The 25,913-nt window shown below is 39.3% G+C and overlaps 1 protein-coding gene across 1 annotated transcript in view; it reads left to right on the plus strand.

The window, feature by feature from the left end:
* Window positions 1-4,281: 4,281 nt before the first annotated feature.
* RASGEF1A (RasGEF domain family member 1A) overlaps window positions 4,282-25,913 on the plus strand; it is a 174,286-nt gene continuing 152,654 nt past the window's right edge. Inside the window, exon 1 of the mRNA XM_074830507.1 lies at window positions 4,282-4,395. The gene's annotated coding sequence lies outside the window, so the exon portion shown is untranslated. The remainder of the gene's footprint in view (window positions 4,396-25,913) is intronic.

A 25,913-nucleotide genomic window follows, 5' to 3' on the forward strand; every position in this document is an offset into this window, starting at 1 on the left:
TATATTACTTTCCATAACTCAAACTCCATTACTTCAACCTCAAAATAATGTCTGCAAGAAGAGATATAGCAGTACCAATTCTTGGAATTTGTTCCTGGAGTTTAAAATAATTTTTTCAGCACCTAGATTGAAGTGCAAAATTTTGACTTAAGTGTAACTTTATCTGGAGTCTTAACTGCAACTAAACACAAAAACGTATGCCTTTGAAAGAAAAAGGCAAAATTATAAAAAAAAAAAAAAAGCTTTTTTCTCTATTTGCAACTAAAGACAAAGAGGTGTGAAGGGATGAAATTGAGAAGCAATAACAACTTGGATGAGGAAGAGTAAGAATCAAGCACATGGCTTATACTGCTTAAGAAGAACTCAGTAAAACCACTGGTTTCCAGAGATTTCAGTAATTTCTTGGAAGGTATCCAGCTACTCAAAAGATAAATCTAAACAGTCCAAAATGTGATTCTACAATCAAGTGATTTTGCTGCATTCAACGATAAGTCAAGGAAAAGGACCTGCTCTGACCTCATTCCATTTGTCTATTCAGTGACTGTTTTGCACATGGGAAGGAAAGAAAATCACAGCAGCCATATTCAGAGTAAAATATGTTCTCTCTTCTGGATGCCCTCTTGTGTTCCTGTGTTTGCCTCAACTGGTTTTGAATACTGCAATGATACAGATGTCACGGCTTCCCCAAGCAGCCTGGACTTTATGGCAGCTACAGTCAAATGCGTTTGTACTACAAGTTTTTGTATGCAACCCTGTCGACTTCTGACTTACAAATTAACTTAATTTTTGACCTGCTCATTATCTCTGGAGCAAAGACTTCCAATTATTTTGGCAACTGATATCCTAAGGACTATTCTGGCATACCCAAATAGTCACTATCAGCTCCCAAGAAGGATGTCAACCAACCTCCCCAGAAAATACCATTCCTGTCATCAGCTAGTGCTTTTACAAAAAGTCGTGGGTAATGCTAAAAAAAAAAGACATCTGAGAAAGAAGTCTTACTCATGCAGCTCTTGTAATATCAAGCTGTACAAGTGTAATTGGAATTAGAATTTACTCCATATTGCTACTCCATTACAAACATTGATTGCCAAAACAATAGCAGTAACCTTCCCAGCCAAACTGGAGCCAAACTGGGTCTACTATTCCTTAACCTCTCACACTGGATCAAATTTCAATGGAGAACAGAATTTGCAAAGAACTAATACCGCATCCCCTCAGGGATTTAAAGGACAAGGCTATAGAAAGAAAGAAAGAAAGATTTCAAGCGAGTCCTTCCTACTTTTAAAACATTTTTCATATTGATATTAATGTTCGTGTCTTGTTGATAGGAACATGAGTTGGCAATATAGTGAGATTTCTATCAGTGTGAAAGGTAGAATGAACTGTACTACAGAATAATCTACCAAGTTTGTGGTTCTCTGAACATGCATGAATGTCAATTACAGTCACTTTAATTGCTCCAAAAAAGACAACAATTGATTATATCCATCTGCTTCATTTCTTCTCCATCAGTAAATGCCTGGGTAAACTGCCAACTTCTGACTACAGAAACATCAGTTATGTGGGCAGAAACATATATGTATGTTATTGTTTTGCCAGGTGATACTGGCAACAATAACAAATGAGTTCAATTAACTAAAGATCTCTTCAAAACATACAGCTCAGGTTCACATCTGCAGACAGAGTTCACATGGTTACTGAGCATCCTCTACGCAATATCAAGCAGACAGAAGGGAAACAACCAGCATGGAAGAAATTGGAACAATTTTAATAAAATTTTAATTAAAGTTTAGGAGAATAGTCTTACAAAATATTAGTCTACATCAGCAGATAATTAATCCAAGTTCAGTTTCGTATCCAAGGACAAGCATCCTTCTATCACCCTGTTGCTCCTCAGCCCGTTTGTTGTTAGGTGTCAGCACCCCAGACTCCCAGCGCACCTTCAGACCTGGCTCCAGACACCTCCGGACATCTCTATGCACTCCCACCCTACCATGGAGGATACACAGCTTCAGCTGCCACTGGCTGTCACTTCAGAAAAATGTGTTTAATTATTTTGTGGTACCATGTCATTGATACCTGTCCCTGCATTGCCTCTCTCCACCGAGTCTTCCCAACAGTACAGGATCATAAGGGACAACTCCAGTACCATATAGGGTGTCTGAAGCATAGTCCTTGTTGCAACAGACGTACTCCATGGCACAAAGTCCTTTTCTTCTCCTACCCAAACATTTTTCAGCTGAGGTCTACTACGCAGCTAATCTTGAATTCACATACAATTCTGGTTGACTTCTAAGAGACCTGGACGAACCCTGGATAGACATCTTACACACAGTTAATGATCCCTGATGACACACTTCTTGTGGGTCATCACTTCATTGGTCACTACCCAATGGTACCAAAGACCTATTTCTCCTGATGAATTTATGTCCACAGGGAGTTCAGATTAAACACTCTTGTGGATATTCTTCATGCTGTTCACTCACAGCCTGAAGGACAAAGCTCCTTATACTCTACACCAGCACACAGCTCACAGGTATACACTGTTCATGCCACCATGCAGCTTTAGATGTGGAAATTTATGGGTTAAAAAAAAAAAAAAAAAAATGTTGCTGTGGTGGTTCAAATTTACAGTGAAAAAAACCCAAAGTATGAGATTGCCTGCAAATCAGCCTAAGGAAACATTTCTGAAACTCTTGGATATGGGCTGCTGTTCTGCTTCATTATGAATTATGAGGCTGGTAAATCCCTAGTATCTTTTGCAAAGTCAGAGCTATATATATAATTAAACCAAATGTTAAAAAAAATATCTGAAGACCTCATAACTCGTTCTCACAGGACCATCCCTATCCAATAACACCAGAGTAAAAGAAAACATCATCCTGTACTCTGCAGAGGGAAACACAGGCAGAACACCTAATGGATATTTAACTGGTGCAATCATTTGGAGTAGATGTGAAGCTATCATACATTCAGTTTTCTAATCAAGAATACATATGTATTTTAGCTCTTCCACCTTTATGCTGCTATGTTTTATTTCCTTCCCTAGTTTTCTTTGGGAATTATGTGACAATCAGAATTCAGACCATCCACTCACATTCACACTGCAGGAATACAAAATATGAAACACCACTCTTTTTAGATGCAGATGAATTTAACAAATATTCAGAGCATCTGGCCATAGCTTGACAGAGAGTAGTAGCACTTTCGATTTTCTTAAGGTTCTGCTACAAATATTTTAATGAAGAGCCTTCAAAAGCCCACAAAAGCCTTCCAGACTTACCCTTTGATAGAGGCTAAGAACTAGTTAGCAAACAGTGGGAACCTAAATACTTCTTCCTCTTGCCTAGTGACACTGAAGTATTTATAGCAATCACCAGCTTCTGTGAAGCTATCCCGCACTAGTTTCCTAAGAAAATATTTGTATGAACAAACATATGCATACAAGGGGTATGAGTGTAATGAAATTATTAAACTGTACTTTGGAGACTTAGGGTGATTAGAAACTAGCAGTATTTCCCCAGAGAAATTTCTGCCATTTAGTTCAATGTTACCTACTCCAACAGCTTGCTTTTTCCTCTTGAGAATTATTTCAGGAATCCTCAGGTAGGGTCCTGCCTCTAGCACTGAGTTCTGGTCTGCAGAGGTACATCCAAGGATGATAAATCAGAGGTTCAGAAATTATCCCAACCTTCCTTTCTATTAGGAGTCACCAAGAAACGTCTCCCTCCCCAACAACCTTAGGTACGATTTTGTGCTTCCCAACATCTTTTTCCTATTTCTTCCCTCTGATGCCAGAATTACCGCCCTTGCCCTTGGTTTCCCACTTCAGATAAACCGCCTATAAATCTGCTGCAAGAAACCAAGAGCTGCTTTTCACACAGCCACAAGACAGACTCCCTTTACTGAACACACTGCGTACAGCATCCATGCCGGCCTCCAGAAGAGAGCGATGGTGATGCTATCGCCGAAATGCCGAGAAGTACCTCTGCGCACAGACTGCGAAGAGGGCAGGAGCGGGGAGGCTCTGAAATCAGAGAGCGCATCACGTACTGAAAAGTAACTTTTGGGCAGCGCGCTGCGGGGCTGCGCCGCGGGCGGAGACGGGGGGCAGCAGCCACATGGTACGTTCCCGCCTCTGCCTCTCCCGCCGCCCCTCGGCGCCGGCTCCGCTCCCGCGCCCCCCCCCCCCCCCCCCGCCGCGGGCTGCGGAATGGGCCGCGCGCGTCCCCGCGCCAGGCGGCAGCTGTCAGACGGCGGAGGCAGCCAGCAGCCGGTGCGGAGAGGAGCCCGCTCTGCCGTTTAGGATGACTCACTGGAATCTGGCACTCATTTCTCTCTTTCTGGCAGCGGACGGACAGCAACCAAAAAGCTACACTGGACTAGACCAAGGTAAGAGCTTTAAAAGTCTTTTTTTGCCCAGAAGCCGCCCGACGCCCGGCGGGGGCCGCGCTGGGCACCCACCCGAGCTGGCGCTGCCGCTGGCCCCGGCGCGGCGGGCGAGCCATGCTGTGCTGTGCCGTGCCGTGCCATGCCATGCCGTGCCGTGCCGTGCCATCGGCCTCTGCCCGCCCGGCCTTAACCCTGTGCGCGCCTCCCGGCTGCGCCCGCCCGGAGGGGCGGCAGCTCAAAACAGAGCCTGGAGACGGCATTTTCTCCCCTTAATGCAACTTTTACGGCAGCACCACCACCTGCTTCGGGGAATACAAGAAGCTTCTCAATATTGCTAAAACGATCGGGCTTTTGTGTTCCGCCGCCGGGAATACAGCGTACCGGGCGCCCGCCATGGGCTCCGTGCGGGTTCGTTCCCACGGCAGTTGTTTCATCACTTTAACGAGTTGAAATTCCACAGTCCACGGAAACGCTTCCCTGTCATTTCCCCTCCCTCTGGGGGATTCTCGTAGGATCAGAGAGATATGATCCATGTGCAGGCTTTTCAAAAGTAGTGCCCGCTGAAACCACCAGAACAAGTCTGCGGGAGCACACGCAGCGCTGCGCTGCGTATTCTGGCTGTGTTCCTCTCTCTGGTTTTTCTGCTGTGAATCAAAAATTCAGCGTTGCAGGAGGATTTTTGCAAGGACGGTACGTGTCTCTGGCACAGCAATTTAAAGTAAAGGGAGAAGCTGCTTCTCCCAGTTCTGAAATCCTGGCAAAATTCCCTTCTTCCATTTTCTAAGGAAGTACAGGATATCAAGCAGAGTTATCTAAGCAGGTTTCTGCTGGGGCTGATTGACAGTTTTTAGTTGTGATTTTAATGAAAAGATTTCACTGAATGTCTAACAGCTTAATTTCTGTCAATCCAATGGTTTTACCAAATGGCTTACTTCAGAGGGTGACACCTTTAAAATGAACCCAGCATCCTGCTTTTCTAAGTCTATAAAACAGAATATCAGACTAGCTAGTGCCCATTGCAGAATCGCACAATCTTACCTTTGGATCTTTAGTGGTCTAACTGCAGTGAAGACATTTCATTTGGTTTACATGTTCTCTGTACTGTGGCAAGTGTTGCAATTGTAATTGGATGTACCTATGTTTCTTATACATTATACAGTATTTTTCTGCAATGTCTTACATGTTCTAGTTGTTCAGACCTCCTGTGTACTTGCAATCAGTTGAGTGTTGACTGTTAAACCCACAAAGAACTGCCCTGACATTATTGCTATGAAATGGAATCTCTACTCAAAGACAATGACAGGTCCCACATCGATCACATCAATGGAGATGACCAAACAGGTATCAGCAGTTAACACTGAACACTGTTCAGCTTCCAGGTAGTCACCAAGACCCACGCTCTGTTGACCAGCATCAATATTTTTGGCATGAACTCAAAGATGGCAGTAGTAAACACTCCCCTTAGTTACTGCCCCTCCATGCAATCTTTTAAATAGATTAGGGGAAAACAGATTCTTATTTCAGAGAACTTAAAGGACTTCGGTACGGATCTTCAGGAGGAGGTAGGACAATGGCTTGACTTGTCAGCATAGATTCTACCTCATTTTCCATCAGAATATGGTACATTTTTCCACTAAAAGTGGAAAGCATTTACCAGTATTATGCTTTAAGATTATTTCTAATCATTTGGACAACTGCAGAGACTTCAGTACTTTTTTTTTTTAATTTACCTTTTTTTCTCAGCATTTAGATATGATATCTGACTGCAAGGGTATCAGATTATTTCCAGGGAATATAACTCAAAAGTGCAATTCAAACAACAAGTCATTGTGATTCTGTCTTTAAGCACGTGATAATATTCATGCAACTTATTTTTAAATTAGTAGCTATTTATTGTATGCAAGCTCTTAGTCGCTTGCTACTGTAGCACATGTCATAGGCTCTGGGGTCTGAACAGTTATTTTTGAGCCTGTCTGGCTAATGTCTTGAATACAAAATTATTCTGTTCACAAGTTGGGTTTTTCTGTTTTATTTTCCTGTCTGTGAGAGACATGAGTATATTATCAGATTTCATCAGTATGGCTCTTTTCAGGTGGAATCTGCATCCATTTAAATGCAGACGATGTACTGTGATAACAGTTTATTGTAACTTAGCAACAAGAGCTAAAAAAATCAAGTTACATCCATCACGCATGCAAACCTTGTATCGTGCTGCCCCATACTCAGCAAATTAAACCCTTGAGATAAATGACATTCTAGACTTGTGGACCAGTTAGTTTAATATCATTAGCTGGGCTCTCTGGTTGTTCTAATTACAGAAGTCAAAGACTGCAGGAAGCAGCTGTGAAGTCAGCACATGTGCAAGGAGCTGTTTGTAAAGCAGAAGCACATGCTTTAATTTGAGGCTTCTTGGTTGCAACATGAATTATTAAGGAAAAGTATGGCATTTCATATCACTGTCGAAAAATGGTCTGGCTATGGTCCAGATGAGTTGTATGGGTTTTACAGGGTTATTGCTGGCCTTCCTGGGAAGCTTCATTTCTGGTGTAATATTTTCACCAAAATAAACAAGCAAGCACTTCCAGTACTATTTAGCTATGATCAGGCTCTTGGGTCATTCTTTTACTGGTGAGATGGGAGGACAGCAAGAGGGAAATTAGTCTCACTGCTAAAGAGCAGCTAGTACAGTTCTACCTACTGTCCTGCCTGTCTTAGTCCAAATAGAGAGTCCACTGTCACTGTAACTTCATGTTCAAGGGGTATAAGACACATAGCTGCTATACCGAAATCCATAGGAAACATCCCTAAGACAGAGATGCTCAACTCTGGAGCTCTGATTGAGCCTAAAAAGGTTAGACCAGCCACAGACTGGAGTCAGGCAGCTGCTTTGATGAGTGGCTAGGGATCCCCTCAGCTCTGAGTTTCATGTCCCTCTTGGCAGTTCACCTCCACAAACTGAAGTCAGGAAAGGCAGAAGTTAAGTGGATTTTGACTCATAAATTCATTCAGAAAAGGTGAAGGTTCAGCCAAGTTCTTCAGCTCAAAAAATCAGCTTAAATAGAAGCTGCTTTACTTCACTTCTCACTTATTTCTGTAAATTTCATTTGAAAGTAAAGCTCCATCCAAAGATGAAGAGCTCTAAACAAATTAACAAGTTTTTACACATCAGAAACATACCAGCTCTTGATAACAACCTCTAGAAAGGTATCAAATTTATCCCAACTACTTGCTAAAACATACTCTCCTCCACACAGGCATGCAAAGATGGGTAAAATTTCACTCTCTATTGCAACAAGCACACTTAGCCACTTTCATGGTTCACTATTAATGTCACTGTAACTCAGGCAGCTGTAGCTCTATTCATTGCACACTGGACAGAGTCAAGATTACCTCCTCCTCATTGCATAGTACTTTGTTAAAAGGTAAACAAACAGTACCTACAGGTAATATTTTGAACAGTTCTATAAATCTTCACTAAAATGGTATTTTAAGTTGAACTATACACAGGAGCTAGTTTTAGAACAGGGGACATTTCGCACACTTGCTATATTGCTTTCCAGAAACTTCTTGTAACATAGTCTATCAATTAAGATCGAACCTAATCTTAGTCTAAGATCAAGTATGTTCATAGGGATGAAAGTAAGGCATATATGATATACAAAACAGGCATCTAACCATTACGATTAGACATTACTTTTTGATGAGAGCATTTTTCTTTCCTCAGAGTAAAGAAGTCTTGGTTTCAAACATCCCGTAAATTAGGGTTAAATGAATCTGTTGGAGAGGTACTATTGCTTTCTTTGCCTTCAGTTTTTGTATTGCTCAACAAACTTGACCACACTCTTGTTACATTTTCAGTCCAATAGAATTTGAACCTTTGACCAACTACACCAGTGAAGAGTACAACCAACTGAAGCATAAAGGAGTAAGAAATGTGTGGTGTATCTCAGGATACATGTGTGAAAGTAGTGTCAGAACCTAATATAAATACAAGGTAATATATCCATTTCAATCACAACTGAATTTTCACAGACTCTTCTTTAAAATAATGCCAGCAATTTTCAGTTTCTATTTGATTATTTTGTTAGGACTAATGCCTTTTTCATTAAAATCTGTAGTATTTATTTATTTCAAACAGTGCTCTGTATTTTGTCCCAGATAAAACACAGATGGTGCAGTTTCCAAGGCACCATTTTAGTTCTCTCTTGCTCAAGCAAAATAAAAACAATATTGTGTTCACCACAAAATAGCTTTTCCCATACTTTTGAACTTTGTCTTATAATTCGGACTTGTCAAAACTGTCTTTCAACAAATGAAACAATAGAAAAAATTTTCTCCTTGTTCATTTCATTAACATGTAAAAAGTCTTTTAACTTCATATCAGCTTGTTTCTTTTCCTTTGACTGTAATTTAAATTTCCAAAATTACGAGGAAACTAAGTATGCTAGGCATGTATTATCTTTAGTTTTTGAGGCGATTTCATTATTGAGTTATTGGCTAGTTTAGGAATGCTGCATTAAAGACAATCTGTGTGAATAAACGAATAACAGTTCAAAGGGAAACAGTTCTGAAAGCAAAGAGTACATTCTCTAAAGCAGTTCTAGGGATGACACATCTGAAATTGATCTTAGACACAATCTGAATTTTTGGCTATACTCAGCAAGCTCTCTGTAGCTTTTTCTTCCTATTTCTACTTGTGTCTTTCCCAACCTTGTCATGTTAATGGTGTGTATATGAGAAAAATGTTCTTATTCCTGAGGGCACCAGCAATGTCAGGTAACGTTTAGCGAAGCATGTACCATCCAAGTGATACATAGGTTACACAGAGGACAATACCATGATCCACAGGGTGAAGCAACCAGTGTAAAAGCCACCCAGGAGCAGGTTTTACTAACAAAATTACTGAGATTGTTGATTTATAAAGAAGCCTGGAGCCTGTAGCCACACAGTACTTGAAACCATATAGCAAAGGATGAATTTGCATGCTGCAGATACACTGGAATTTTACAGGACAAGACCAATGCATCAAGATGTACAAGGGCACAAATAAAGCGTGTAGTGGAAACAGCAACTGAGATAAATGTTACAGACTTCATTCCATCTTTTGCAGTGAAAAGACTCAAGTTTTTTTCTAGGTTCTAAACATTAAAAGTGCTGTCATGAAATTTTAAAAGATAAAACTCTCAAAAACCACATGAACCTTTGTGCTGTGTTTACATACATGTGCATGCATAACACCATAACAGTTCCAGATGCTAAAGAAGCAAAAAACCAGAAATACAACTGCAGCTTCACAAATCACATCTGATCATCTTTGAGGTAAGGTTGTAGGCAGAAATAATAAATTTAAATAGGCATCCTCAGGTAAACAGAAAAGGACATGGAAGCTTTGAGCAGACTAGCCTTTCTTCAGTTGCTAAAGTACCTACAAACTCTGCCTTGCTTACAACCACATCCTCACAACTTTACTATCACCACTATGTCACGTCTACTATACTGAATGTGTAGTAAACTAGAAATTATCCCATAAAACTCCAGGACACCGTTAAGGTCATAAAACACATAAGACCCTGCCATACCCGGACACAGTTCAGGCTTCCTTCTTGGGGACACCACTGTAGTGGTGTGCAGCAGAGCCATGCCATATCCCACCAGGATGCATCAGGAACAGTGTGTACCCCATCTGCTGCCCTTAGAGGCCAGGACAGAACAGAACTGGGAACCGACAAAAATATTGGGCTAAAAAAAGACAACCTCTATGTTACCAGGAACTGCAGAAAGCATCTACTACGTTATAGTAGTTTACTTCATTATAGCTGGTAATTGACTTGAAAGGAAAGGAAACAATACAGAAAGCCTTGGACTTCTAAGAAAGCCAAATAATTCTACAGCTAGTTTCTTCACCAGGGAAATGGAAGGAAGAGTTAATTAAAACTTTTATCTGTGGTCTGAAATATTAACCTGACTGTCGTGTTTATCTTTTGTGAAACAGCTTTAATGATGCCATTTATGCCTTTACATTTTTCTTATTGCTTTGCTCACTGTCCTCTGTTGCCACTAGTATTATTACACTTTCAGTATTAGTAATAAAACAATTACTGAGCCTCTCTGCTGTTTAATGGGTTTGAAACCTCAGGAGTTGAAAATAATTAAGTAGAATATTTGTGCTTGCAATGAAGTTTGATATTTGATGAAAAAAGACAAAAACTTAACAGAAAGATCCATAAATATTAAAGCTGAATGGGACCACTGAAAAATACAGAGTCTGACTTCCAACATACTACAGTAACCCTGTAATTTCATCCAGTTTTACCTGTGTCAAGCCTAGTATCTTGAATAGATAAGTCTATTGTTATAACAATAGTTTCAGAACTTGAAAATGGTAATACAGGCTGCAAGTGCAGGACCTTACAAATACTGATCAGAACAGAGTGGAATCATTCTCTTCTGCTCCCTGCACATACCTCAAACCAGCTAATCTAAAGCCCCCTACCTTGCAACACATTCACCCTGTCTAAGCATGGTAATTTAATCTCAAAATGCGTTTCTCACAGAAAGCTAAGAGAAACATTAAAAAGAAAGGGAAAGTGATTAGAGAACGTGAGCTAGAATTCAACACAGATGACAGCCACTTCTACCACTTGCTATTAAAAAAAAGTTATTAATAATTCTAGAAGTCTCAGGAGAATTGCAACAACATCACATTATTACTTTTTTTTCCGCCCTCCCTGAATAATGTACTTTTCCTTCAGCATATTGTTCCTAGATACCCTAATGGGGAAAGAGAAAAAACTACTAGGTTTAACATTAATCAAAAGTTTATCAGTGCTGCACCTCAAAAGGTAAATGCAAATGTTAACTCTCTTTGTGCACTTTCTTGCAAAGGGAGTCTATAAAGTTCTTGGAGCCAAATGCATGCACACCATAAAGGATTCAGAAAATGAAAGGTTGGCTTTTGTGCAGTAGGAGAGAACAGGACCAGGAGAGACTAATATCCCTGTGCAGCATCATGATTAGATCTACAGACAGAGAAAAACTCCTCAGTTCCTTCAGCCATTCTCTGCTCCCTACTGCCACCTGAAATATCCATTTGCAGCATTGCTCTGCTAATGAATAAAATAACTACAGCTGAGGGAGAAAGGGAGCGATAGACCTCATTGGAAAATGAAGGAAAGAAATGAGAGGGAAGGAAAAGGAGAAATGAAAAAGTACTTGCTCCCCTCTTTTACTCTCAACATTTCCCAGACTTACAGTGGATTTAGGAAAGAATCAGTAAAGAATTAAGGATTAAGTTACAAATGAATACAAAAGAAAAAGAAAACAAATACAAATGGAGTGAAATAAAGTGGCAAATAGAATATATAGGTGATGTTACAGATGTCATCTCCCCCAAATCTGTAGCTGTCCTATGGTCCATACTGTGGGTGGGAACTGAAACATATGTCTTTAGATGCAGACCTTGTGACACAGCATCTGCACCTTCAGCTCACAATCCTTGTGCAATGAAAGCAGGGATAATGCCTGCTGGGGTGGGGGTGGGGGGCACGTGGGGATTGGTGGTGCTAGAGAACAGATACCAGAGCAAAAGATGGTTGTCACTATGACATTACTTTATAGTACATTACAAAATCAGTTCAACATCTTTTGTAGTCTTGACAGTCACCATTCTGAAGCGCTGCAGGACAAATGGATTTTCTCTGTGGCAGTGGGATAGGGAACATGAATTCTGATCCTTCTGTTGGACGGTTCAGTATCCATAAATTGTCAAAACAGCAGAATCCACGCTGCCTTTTAGTCTCCCACTGCCAGTACACAAGGGTAGGCATCCAGAAGGAACAGAATCTTGTAGATGGTGGAGGTATGGGACAATGGATTTTGTGATGCAGAAAAGAAAGAAAAGACCTAGGAGCCACCACTGAAATATAAAGAATATGGTGTGAACATCTCCTTAAAAATACTGAAATAGTAGACATCTGTAGTCTGCTAAAGAAATAATGAAGGGAAGAAATGTGGGTGCTAGTATATCACTAGTACAAAAATTGAAAGCTGTAGAACTATGTAGGGATTTGATTTTCACCTGTTGTAACGCAGAGCCATGCTAAATCATGACAACCTCTTTTCACTGAACATCTTCAATATGCAGAGCCAAGCCTTCTATGCCAGTTAACCTGCTGGGGATGGGAAATTCTGTGATATTAACTAAGCATTTTAAGTAAGGAAAACCAAAAGAATAATCAATAGAAAAACAACCCAATATGTATTATTTAATCTATCATCAATCTATAGCTGCTAAGTAACAACAGTTTTTATGCTCAGATCTGTACTGTTAACTCAGTAACTAATATCCCATTCATATATCGCTTCTTGATATGTTTTGACAGCCAGAAAATTGTTCCTCTGCCTGAACTTAGGAAACAATTTATTTCCTGAGGTGAAAATATAAATACAAAAAGACACAGCAGAAATAGCCAAGTCCTCCTCTGGTAAATACAACAATTAGTGATACATACATTCAGCCCTCATTCAGAAACCTACAATCACACACATTTCTGTGAGTACCAAACTGCTTATAGGGTAGGGCCTAATATTACTTTTAAAAGTTATTACTTTTTAAGCATAAAGCAAATTTTAAGAATAAAGCAAATTTTTGAAACTGCAGATGGTATGAGAATTGTCCCGGGGCGGGGGGGTGGAAGAAGCAAGGAAACAAAGTTCAAGGTCCCCCACTCTGGAATGTAGACCAATGTCCTGAAGTGGTATCTCAGTCTTCTGCAGTCAGTCTTGTTTAATTATATTTCATGTAAATACAGTGTTTTCATCACCCACCCTTCTGATCATTGCTTAGGCTCTGACTCTAAACTTCCAGCTCTTACCTAGGCCTCTGTGAATATAAATAACCAAGTCTCCAATAAGCCAGGCAGCAGCCAACCCCAGGGTTTTAAAGGTCAATAATTTCTTTTTAAAAATAAATATATTTGTAACTAGCTAATAAAAGCTTCCAGCCTAAAAATGAGCTTAAATGGACAATCCGACAGGGCTTTTTTCCAAGCCACATGAATTTTAACAACGCTCACACTTGTCAGTTTTCAAATTGTCAGAAGGCTTTTTTATAAGGGATGGGGAATTGTGAAGATTAATTCTGCTCCTTTCCAGGAAGCCACCACTTCATCATCGCCTATTCACAGTTTATCACAGACAATGGATCCTATTCAAGAGACACAAGTCAGGTACCTTAAAACAGGAAAAGTGTGTAAGCAATAGCCGAACAATGGTATTTCACTGTGTCAAAGGGAAGCAGGAATGGTGTGTGCTTAGCTTCCTTGAAAGGAACACTTTCTTTCAGCTCACTCTGTTCTCCAGCTGTTGCTGTAAGAATCATCACTGTTTTTAAAAAAAGGGATTGTCTGTGATCCAAGAAAAATGGCTGAAGATAACCCCTCGCATTTGTATAAATGTTTGTGCAATAAATAAGGATGTGAATGAACAAAATCACTTGCCTTTCCTAGAAATCACTTGTTTAGTTAGCTATGATCTATTTAATTTAGTATTTATAGGCCTAAACTTTCACATCATAACGAGAGATACTCAAGCAGGCTTGAATACTAGCATTCAAAATAAGCATGACTGGGAAATGTATTTGATTGAAAGGAATTCAGATAATTTTATTTCCCTTTGTGCTCCATCCCTTACTGTGACCACAAGCAGCAATAAACCATGATAACCGCTGCCTAAACAAAACCTTAAAGGAAAGGTTACAGCGGGGTACTTCTCATGCAAGCAAGAAGAGCCTAGATGAAAATATCTGTAAGTGTGGCCTTTGGTTATGGTTTTTAGACTCCAAGGCAAGCCTCAGCTATTCCCTTGTAAGAGGGGCTTGCAGAAAATAGGCTAGGGAGTAATACAGGCCCCACAGGAACTTAGTTTCCTAAAATTAGGTCAACACTGTTATAAAATTAGATTCAGTGTTCTGCTGACCGAACCGAAAAGAGGAGGAGTGATTTTTAATCAAGAATTCTTGAGGGTAATGATATATCTTGCTGGAAGTCACCAAGTATGGGCCACAAACTTGCACAGTGGTTAGCTCCTTCCTCTTGCCAACATCTGCTAACGCTCATTTGAAGTCCAAGCACAAATGAGAACATATAAATTAACTATGAGGGCCAAATTGTTTAAAGTCAAAACATGCAGCACTGTTTAGTCAAATAATTACACTCTATACTTAACGGGCATTGAGTATAAGAGTTATCTACTATAATTGATTTCTAAATTAAATTGCCAGATTAAATTGCTTTTGTTTGTGGGGGGAAAGGAGGGGGAGGCGGGAAGAAAGATAAAAAAGGAAAAAAGAAACACATGAAACTAAACCCTTCTTCAATTCAAATCACCCAAACATTCAAAATACATTGGTGAAGTGGAGATGGTAATTATAAACAAGTATGATGTAGCAACCTTGGAACATACGAAACAATGATCATGAACAATAATATTCTAAAATCAGTTCTAACCATCTCATGTCTTACAGTGCAGTATATCTGAGGCTTAGAAACTAAATTCTAGGGAGAAGGAAACTTTGCTCTCTAGTCATGAACGAACTGACCTTGATGTAAAGAATCATCTGAGCAAAAGGACTGGTCTGGAGCAATGAGAAAGGAGGCACCAGAAAAAAACAACACTCATTACTACCTTCTCAGTGTTGCAGGACTATTTAAAAATATTTTATTATAAACTTGTTTGAACAACAGTAAGTATCATTCTGAATTGCAGTACACTGTATACCTATCCACCCCACTGTTCAGTCTCACTAAGGTCACATCGCCTGTGGATCCCTCTCCAGAGGGCTGGGTGTATGGACTGACTAAGGGAGATCCTGCTGACTGCAGCCAGCACATGCTGAAGGATGTCCAGAGAAGCATTTACTGCACAAACAGTCCAGGAAAACCATTTTGGAGATTGCAGCAATGTGTAAGGATGTTGGAAACTGCCAAGAAGGTTATAAAACGGATTTTGACAACTCTGGGACAGAAATTCCCTGTGTACCCAGGGAGCAGGCCAATTAGTGCAATGTAGGATTTTGTTTGTTTGCAGATATAGTTACTCCAGAAGCTTGGCATGAAATAATCACAGACCTGGACAAAAAATTTGCCCCATTCCTTCAGCATCACAGTATGGCAACAGAAAGCCTTATCCAGTATAAAAGTCTATAAATTATCTTCCCCAGGCCATCTAACATTGATACTGGTTCATGGTTAGTAAATGAGAGGTTGGGAAATAAGCTCCTGGACTACTGTCCTGGAGCAACCTGGGATGGAGATTTTTAATACTATTGTGAAGACTGTTTACCTGGAGCTGAAAATTGCAAGGAGTACTACACTCCCTCCTTCTGCAGAGCTTGTACAGCACATCAGAAGACGGTTTATGAACACTGGTGTGGGGAGCACTAATGAGAGACCTAAGAACAGTGCTTTGAAGAGAGACGGCATTTTGCAACTAGAAAAACATGTACCTTCTTTTCATAGGATCACTGACTAGGAGCTTTGTTCTCAGCCAGGTCTCTACTGGGATGCAGAGCTATGGAGGAACTCATCTAGCCTGTCCTGCCGTAGTTTTTAAGGTTTTACCATACAACTTAAAAACCAAACAGATTATCACATTACTTTCCTTTGGGTTCTCCAGGGGTGAAACAATGGCACTTGCAATGCTGATGCCTTTAAACTATCACAACAAACTTCTTGTGCAGGCTTATACCCTGCTACACTCCAAATAGCATCTGTGAAACGGAAAACAAGCATTTACTTATAGAGGGGACTCTAAGTGACAATGGACACCATAACCAATCCATACAATGGAGCAGCACTCCCAGGAATAGCATCATATGTATGTGCATTTATTGCACATGTGGCAGTCTTAATGAGTTGTTAATATGCATGCTATTTTGTGACAAACTGCTGTGAAGCATATTGTTCTCATATGTACTGGGGATCTGAAGTGCCAGTTGTGCTTATTTTCTAAAACTTTTTGGATGAAGACCTTGCCAATCTGCATGTGGTATTTTGTGGCTGATTAATTTTATAGATTGTGTTAGGTGAGAACTCTCTGACTTGCTGAATCCAATATCAATTTTAATCAAACTCTAGTTACTTGCTAATTTGGAGACACAGGATGCCACTGTATTGGTTTCTGTAGACTGTTTACTCGCCCTATATATAAATAGTTCAGAGAAACCTTTTGGCATACCTGTTTCTTTCCAGAAGAGTGGACCTACACAACCACAAACCTCACGGTTTCATACAAAAAGTAATTTAAGAACAGTGCAGCTAATTGATATATACTGATATTTTTGTAACTTTCTAACACAGTAGCAACTGGAAAAACAAAGTTCAAATTGAAAACAACTTGTAAACTGAAACAACACAAAATCCAAGCATGACAAAAATCAGAATATTACTTGTCATATAGACTGCTGACCAAGTCCTGGAGAGTCACAAATAAGCCTATCCCACAAGCAGTCAAACAAATGTTACAGAAGATGTGCGAATCTGTGCCTAACCCTACAAGGAACCGTGGAACTGAATAAGGATTTGAAAGCAGTTCTGTTTCAGTATCATGATCAACGAATAATACTCTGTGGGTTCCTGGGTCTGCTCCCTTTCTATAATCTCCACTCTTCCATAATCTCATTGTGTAAATCCACAAAAGCAGCTTCTGTGCCCCTGTTCGCAGTATGCTAATAGTAACTACATGAATACAGTGAATCTCTGAAAGTCATTCTCCACAGAATAATTTCCTTTTGCCATCTGATAAAGCATCTCTGTGCCCAGGTTCATTTGAAGGTTTCCGGCCTTAAAATCTTGCAAAAATCATGCAAAAACTGCACAGGGAAAAAGGTCTTTTAATTTTGGTTTTAGATTCAGAATTATTCTCCCTGTATGGTCTGCACATGACAAGCCCATAGATTCTTTCAAATTCACGGTTTTATCCTCTTGCATTTGCAAGTTTGTAAAAACTGACAAGAGTTTTGGAGGGTTTTTTGGTTTGTGTTTTAATGTTTGCTACTTTTTCCTGGATGGCATATTATATGTCAAAGACAGAGACAATTAGCTTCTCTGATGGTTTTTGTTTGTTTGTTCTTGTTACTGTTTTTAAGTTAAGCTGCCCACTGAGGACACACACATTCTGGAACTCCTGAAGTAGAAAAAAGCAGTTTCAATCCAGGACTATGAAGATTTTTGAAAACTTGAAGACTACACAACACATAAATGAATGGCTTATTTTTATGGCTAAGGCAGGCTTTGCTAGCCAGCTTAACTAGGCAGCTGCATGAAAAATTTGCCAGAATCACCTTCTGGCAAATCATAGTGGGTGAAAGGTCCAGAAGGAGTACTGACAAGCTGCGAAGTCAGTGCTGTTTCACAGGCACTGAACGGCTTCATCTGGCATCTAGAGAACCACCTCTGCTATCTAGAGAACCACAAGGAAATGGACAAAAGAAAAAAAAAAAAAAAAAGGAAAAAACCCCATATTTTAAGTAGAGACAGTTTTAGTTATTTTTCTTAGCAATGGACTTATTTTGTTCATAAGTCCTGTGGAAAAAAACAGGGACAAGTCCTTGTGCTCGTTAAAACTGACAGATGTAGCTCATTAATGAGACTATACCACCTCCCACAAAATTGTAATTTCCTGAATTCCATGACTTTCCTTAAACTACAGTATATGAATCATGAATATTTTACAGATCATGACAACATGACAATGATTTAGAAACATTAGCTGATCTTCCCTGAGAACTCCCATGAGATAATGTGCCTCTGTGTCTGAATTTAGTTTAAAAAAAAAAAGTCCAAGTGATTGAACATTAATTAGCCCATTTCATACATTTATATCTGAATATATATTTCATATATATATGTATGGGAATTTAGTAAGGAAGCATAATGAGGCAATGTGATATGCCAACCTTCCTTACATAGGTCCCATTTTGTATTCACACAGATGGGCCATCTACCAGCATCTCCTTAGCATCTTCTCTTAGACTGATAACAAAGAAGGCATCTAGTACATATCAGCCTGAGAATCCGATAGCTCTTTTCTTATTTTAGAGGCAGCATTGTGGACCTACAGGAAGCTTCATGATGGCACAGTAGCCAATATATTTTTTAAAGGCAATTGAAAACAAAAACAAAACCAAAAACCCTTATATGCAATGAATTATTTGGCTGTGCCAGTTGGTACAGCGGACTGGAATGGTAGGATGAGTTTATCTGCTCTGTCCTTGGTACATCTGCATTATGCCCTGACCAAAAGCACCTTCAGATCAGCCACTCTCTGTCCTTTGGACTTCTGAAGTTCTTTGACCCTCAGAACAACCCCTGAGAGTCCTCAGATGCCTAACTTCAGAACATCTTTTGAAATAGAAAACAACTGGATAGGAGCAAAACAAATCCTGTATTTTCAAACAGATATTTTTATTCTGATATATTGAACTTAATTCCCTGCTGAACTAGAGAAAACTGATCCTATTGATTCCCCAGTCCAGACCCTGCTAGAAGCTGCTTTTCACCTGTCACTTCCTTAGCCAGCTCAGCAGTCTAGTCTTTGCTTGTACACGTGCCAGAGGACCAGAGGAGTTTTACTTAAATGTTACGTATGCCAAGATCTTCAAATGGAGGCCTCTTAGAAATACCCATAAAAGACACATTTACCTCAGAGGGATCTTTTGAGACAGCTCCTATGAAGTCACCTAGACTTTGTCAGTTTACAAGTGATGCAGCAGGCTAACACCTATAGTAGGGACAGCACGGAGTTTCCCATGCAAATGCACAGGTTGTGCCAGCTTGTAAGACTGACCATAGTTTGATAGTGAGATTGACCATTTTTAGTAATTTGCAGTAGGACTCCAGCAAAGGCTGGCAGGCTCAGAAAGGCTCGAATCCAGCTCTTTCAAATGGGGTTGTACTGTATTGCCTATAATTTTTCTTTAAAAGCACAGCTTCAAAATCAAGTCATCAAGCTAATGTGTATTTGCTGGCTTTATCTAAGCACTTGTAACATGTGCATTGGCTATGATAAGCCAATTAGACCCTTTTGAGACCTGATACCATCTGTCGAAGAAATCGCTGGCAGTCCAGCAGGTAGTAGTCTCTCAGTCCCCCAGTGGGTTTCACATTTTACCACTCGGTACTCACAATTACACTTCCCAGTGCCAGAATGGAAAAGAAAATGAAGAGAAAAGCTTTAGTCATTACCTATTGTGAAAAGAGGCAGAATAGACAAAGCATGCATTTGTGTATGTGTAAAGTCGGTTCTTGTGTTTCCACATTCACTGCACTTCTGATTTTACCTTGAAGAGATGTAGGGTTTCAGTTGCCATGGCAACCATATTAACAAATAGCGGCATAGACTTTACACAAATGATGTGATTATCAGGAGTTGGGGATAGTCTAACAGGTTTTTTATTAGCTTTTTTCTCTCCCTTAAAATATATGCTTATTCGCTAACATAAATCCACCACTTTTGTTTTTCCTTATTGCATAGTTCTCATTTCATAACTGCAAAGGTTTCTGTTGAAGAGGATATACCTATATCAAGAGACTCTAAATTTGATATACCTTATCTTTCATGCCTGAGAAGTGCATCACATGACTGCAGCATTCTTTAAAAGGCATAAACTGATTTGCATTAATGCTTCTCTCAGTGAGTTAGCTGGGGGACTATAAATACAGTTCCTGTCTTCAGGATTACTTAGCATTTTTGCTCTGAAGGGGGAAAAAAGGGCAAGGAAAAAGATAATCTTCTGAGACAGATGGAAAGGGGGAGAGAATGTTCTGTACATCATTCAAAAATTAATGATGAATCTGTTGGTTCCTTTAAAATGTAAAGATTTATAAAGGCTAAATTATGCAGACTTCAACACCTGAACATTTCTACTGCATGATTTTTGTGGTTCATATGCATTTCTTGAATAAATTGCTGATACTGGATTAAATATTAACTTTGGCAGATTTTCTTTCTAGAGAGAGCAAAATTTAATTTTAGCTGAAGCATAATAGTGATAACAGTTTGTACTTCTGTAGTCCCTTCCAACTTCATACTTCCTTCAAAGCACTTCAAGTATCAGTCAAAACTATTAATTTGAAATATGGCCATGTTTTAAGGATAAAGAAACTAAGATCCCATCTCAAAGGGACAGGAGAAGTCTGGGGCATGATCACCCACAGACCATAGTAAACATGAAGAGGTGATCAACTATTCTCAACACTTAAGCATTTGCTCAGCTGAGTAGGAGAGATGAAGTTTCCCAAACAATGTCATATAAAAGGCAAAGAATTTATGGACCTATTTAAATACAACCACAGCATATGTGTACAGACACTTGCTTAAAAAAAACCCAAACCCAACACCTTAGCTGGCTGAAGGATTATTTTGAATTCGTATATCTCATCTCCTTAGCCAAAGGAGTGACTTACCTCCTGCACTAAATTTGCTTTCCACTTCACATAGGTATTATACTAGCTCCAAAAATGGCTTTCTTCCAAACTCTTAACTAGCACCATGTCAAAAACTGTTCAACAGAAGTGCACTCTCATGACACCTGGCAGCCAACATTTTAGACTGCTACAATTACACATTTCCACTCCACTGTCCATTCATACCTGAGGAAGATACTAGAATCCTGAGATAAAATTGTACGGAAGATTCTTACAGCAGGTAAATTAAATTAAGTCCTGTTTTTCCTTATTTTCTATCAAACAAATGTACTTTCTGTTTAGCTAAAAACAGACTACTATTATCTGGAAAGAGGGTAAGGCACTAGTCTTTCTACCTACAATTTCTTTTTACTTCTGCAATAAATCCTGTTTCCATCGGGCATCTTTCATCCATATCTGGTTGGTTTGATAAAGCTAACAAGCCATAGATAAACTTGGGTTCAGCTATTTGAGCCCACTCTTCTTTTTCCACAAATACTGAAAAACCAAGTTGAAATAGGTGCTGCTAGAAAGAGTTATTTGTTTTCTCCTTCCCTCCCCTGTTAGCTTCCCAAGCCTTTGTAAAGGGTTAGAAAGATTAGCTTTAACATGTTGACAATTTTACCATCAAATATTCATTGTGTCAAATAGCAAATGTGCCACCAGGGCAAATTTCCTTTCTTTCCTTCTTTGCAAGCCATATCACCTTACAGCTGCTTATTTCACCTACCTTTAAAACTGACTGAGCTCTTTATACCTTTTATGTGTCTGCTGCAAGTAACACCTTGGAGACCCTGCACCAGCCAACCAGACTCTGTGCTTATTTCCACAGGGAGTTCTCTCCCAATATATTCTAATTATGCCTAAAACATTTATAGAACAGCTCCCATTTTAAAAATAGCTCACAAGCCTAATATGCTGTAGAGCAGATTTACTTCACCTACCCCAGGCAGACCGAACAGCAGTTTGACAGCTCTCAACATCACCACAATCTATATTTTCAGGATTGCTGTGAAGGAAAAATACGTCCACATAACACTTCAGGGAGAATTTAGATAGATATATTTTATGCCATAACTGCATAGTGTGGGACTCTAGGATTAAAAACTACCAAGGGTGTAAAAACTATCAAATGGATATTAAATGTCCATCAGCTTATGCAGTATTTACATCTTATTAACAGTAGTTTTCACAGGCCAGCATGCTTCACCAGCATTACTATAAGATTTTTTCAAAAATTTTCTTTGTTTAAAGAAATTGTTGGTTTTTGTAAGACATTTAATTGGAAAAGGTGGAGCTTTTTCCAGTCAAGAGTTAACATTGTGATTTAAAACAGAAGAGGCATATATAAGAAAAGGCATATATAAGAGGCATATATAAGAAAACATATATAAGAAAAAGGACTTTCTGCAGCTGATCTTTCTTCCATACTTGGCTGGTCACATGCAAATGATCTGACACCAGGGTTGCAAGCAAGATCTAAACATTCAGATTTCCAAAGTTCAAGCAAATTATCATATATTGAGTAACTGATCTCTTGGCAGTAGAACATCAAACCAAGCTGAACCACAAGAGGACTAAGAGTATGGTCTGACAAAAAGTTATTCTTCAGATGTATCACATCAGTACCACATAATGTAATGCTATGCAGAGATACCCTAAGCATGCCAGCCAGTAAAGTAACAGACCTGCCTTAATGTACTCCTCCCTCCAGGTTCATTAGTCCCTTTTAGAGGCAAAGCAAGTATAGGCATCTCTGCATGACACTACATGAGGTCCCAAAGATTTAGAGCAGTAGACAGTTTTGGCAGATTTCAGGTAAACAGAAAAACCACAAAACAAACAAACAAACCAAAAAAGCAGCCCTTTGGCTTTTGTGACCAACTACCAACTGCGTGCCCACTGTATCAAATTACACTCTATATGAGAAGTCGGTTAATATAAGAATCTTTTTTTTTTAATTGAGAAATACTCTTTTGGTAATTAAGGAAAAGTGCACATGTGACATGTTCAAGGAATTTTTATTGTGCTTGAGATAGATGCCAGGCTTATACAGCCACAGAAATTGAACCACTCCATTAGAGCAGAGACAAGTATAGCACGCACAGTAGAAGTGCAAGCTGCCTCCACAGCTCTGACAGCCAAATTATATCAATCATGTCCACAAGGGGACAGATTTAAGCATAAGGGCAGCACTGCACATCCACACCCATACAAAACTTGGCCTTACTGAACGATTGTCAGGGAGTGCCAGCTGCACGGTGTGGACAGCTGCCCACAAGTCACCAGCCAGACCCGTCAGTTTATTGCACACGAAGAGCCAAACAGCTGTGAGATAGTAACAAATTTTTGTCATAATAACCAGAGAAAAAAAAGATTATTTATTATTTAATATTTAATATTATTAATCTTGTGATCCACCCTTGTGTTTCATTATTTTAACAGACACCCCTAAGAGATATCCTGGCCTCTGCTTTCATAGTTTCTTTATTTCAGTTGTGATACATACATGGAAAGGAGCGTGTTAGTGAATCATGCATAGCCCTAACCTTTAGTGCTATAGTTTGCTGCTGGGAATGTTTAAAAGACATTACCCCATTTGAATATTGCTACTGCCCGATTTATACTATTCTTAATTTCTATGCTAAGAAAAAGGAAATCACCATCAATATTGCATGACTTCGTGCTATCTCAACATGCACAGAATACAAGACCTTTTGAAGAGGACAGCAATAATATGACAACAGAGAGGAAAAAGAAATACTAGATTTTTTTGCCGTACTAGATCATTTTCCATACAACAGGTATTCTGCGGGTGGTTCCTTTCTGAGGTTTTTAAACAGTGATTTTAAGACCCTTACTGGAAGCCATGAAATAGTGCAGTCATTTGGGAAGATTCAGAAGTAGAAGTTGAAAGGAAAGGCAGCTATACCACCCCACCAGTCTCAATCTCTCTCACACAGGCACGCAGACAAAACTCTGCTGAGAGTCACACCCTGAAAAACATCCTCATGCTTATCAGCAAGAAGCAGCCTGAATAGAGGGGAGAAGGATACAAGGACAACATAGAATGGCTGCAGTATTTGCATCACTGTCTGAAGAGCTAGCTTCAATTCCCACCTGCATGACCTTGGGCAAGACATTTCTATGACTATTTCCCTCATTCGTGTGGAAACATACCAAAACATAAATGTCCTTACTATCAGTTAATGCTCTTTTTGTCTAGAGCTTGTTTGCCCTACTATTACACAAAGTTCATCACAAGCTTGGGGTAGGTTCAACAGGTTACACAAAAGTAAATAATAGTAACTGCCCAATTGAAAATATGCCCGAGCAAGACCTGACACACACTCAAATGCTCTTCTTTAAGCTTAAAGCTAAAATCAGGCACCACTGCACAAGCATCAATGCAATCAACTTGAGTCACTGGTCAGAAAGATGATGCAGGTAGAAGAGCAGTCTAGAAATTATTACAACCCGTCTGTTCAGACTACAATGTTTTGGGTTTTTTGTAGTGCCTGCAAAGTGCCAGATACTTCAAAAAAGTCTAAAAGAAGGAAGTGTAACGCAGTAAAAGTGACTGTTAAGACTCATGCTTACTAAAAGTGACAAACAGTAGAAAAGTCAATTGCTCAACACAGGAGAGAGGTATAACAGCTATAATCTAGGGCTAGGTCAGAAGAGCCCCGATTGCTGTTTTTTAAATCTGGAGAACAAACAATATTAAGATACGAAATATTCCTTGAGAAGGTTGTCAAGAGGATGGAGCCAAGCTTATTACAGTAGTACTTGATAGGAGACAATGGGTATAAGTTAAAAAAACAGAAAAGAGGTTCAGACTGGATATAAAGAAACTTTTTGTCATGAAGACAGCCAAGTGGTGGAACAAGTTGCCCAGAAAGGTTTTCCATCACCATTTTTGGAGGTTTTCAAGACCAGAGAAAGCTCTGAGCAACCTGGTTTGACCTCATAGGAGATTGAACTAGAGACCTTCTGAGGTCCCTTCCAATATGATTTATCCTATGATCCTAGGGTGTGCCAAAAATAACCCAGAGATATTTGTAGAAGAACATTCCATGCATAGGAAAGATCAATGAATAATTCAGTTAAAGGGAAGAAGGCATGTATAAAAGGGAGAGGAGGGTTTTACATGTAACTCAGATGCATATGAAGACATACTAACTTTGCTTTTGCAATGTATAAAGGTTTCTATTTAGATAAGAAATGACACTATATTTGTGAAGAAAAAAGTGAAATTACTATAACTCTCTCATTTAAATTGTGCTAGTACAATAACCTCCTTACAAGTAGAGCATTTATGATGAATGTATTACCAAGACCATTTTTCCTACTTTCTCAAGACAACTGCATTTATTTATTTAAATTATTTATTTCAGGGAAAATTGACAAGTTTCAAGACTAAACTAAATGAACACTAGAAGTCTTCACCCTATGTCAGCAAGGAGTAAAAATGAGGAAAACTGTCCTTTTCACTTCTCAAAAGTTCAGCAGCTATTCTCTGTCCTTGCAATATTCACCAGCTCTTGTCTTCACTTTCTCTTACTCCTTTCATCTCTCTCACTCAGTGAGTAAAAGGCAAGTTGCACATTTTTGTCCCATGATTCGTCCTGAATGCAAAACTACCCTTTTAGTATGACATGTGGTGTTAATCACCATCTTCCTCTCACTTGATGTCAGAGTTGGCAATTTTCTAGCATCTTCACTGGGTGGCCATGTGTACATCATTTCCCATTTTTTTCATTGCATCCAAGTGTGGGTAGCAACTGCAACTAAACTAACCTATTTCAAGAGTTGTTTGGTTTCTTTTTGTTTACATATTTAGAATCCGTCTCATTTTTAGACAGCATTAGATATTAGAGAGATTAAACTACTCTCAATCTCAGTGGATATAAATCAATGCATCTTTTAATACAGTGGTTTTTTTGTTTGTTTTTCTTTATCCATGTCTCTGTATTCCTCTCAGCTATGTACTTATATGAGGGGAAAGCCAAGTACATTTTTCCACCCCCTGCCAATAAACTGATTGTTCTTTGG

This window comes from Strix aluco, chromosome 7, assembly GCF_031877795.1.
Source record: "Strix aluco isolate bStrAlu1 chromosome 7, bStrAlu1.hap1, whole genome shotgun sequence".
NCBI lineage: Eukaryota > Metazoa > Chordata > Aves > Strigiformes > Strigidae > Strix > Strix aluco.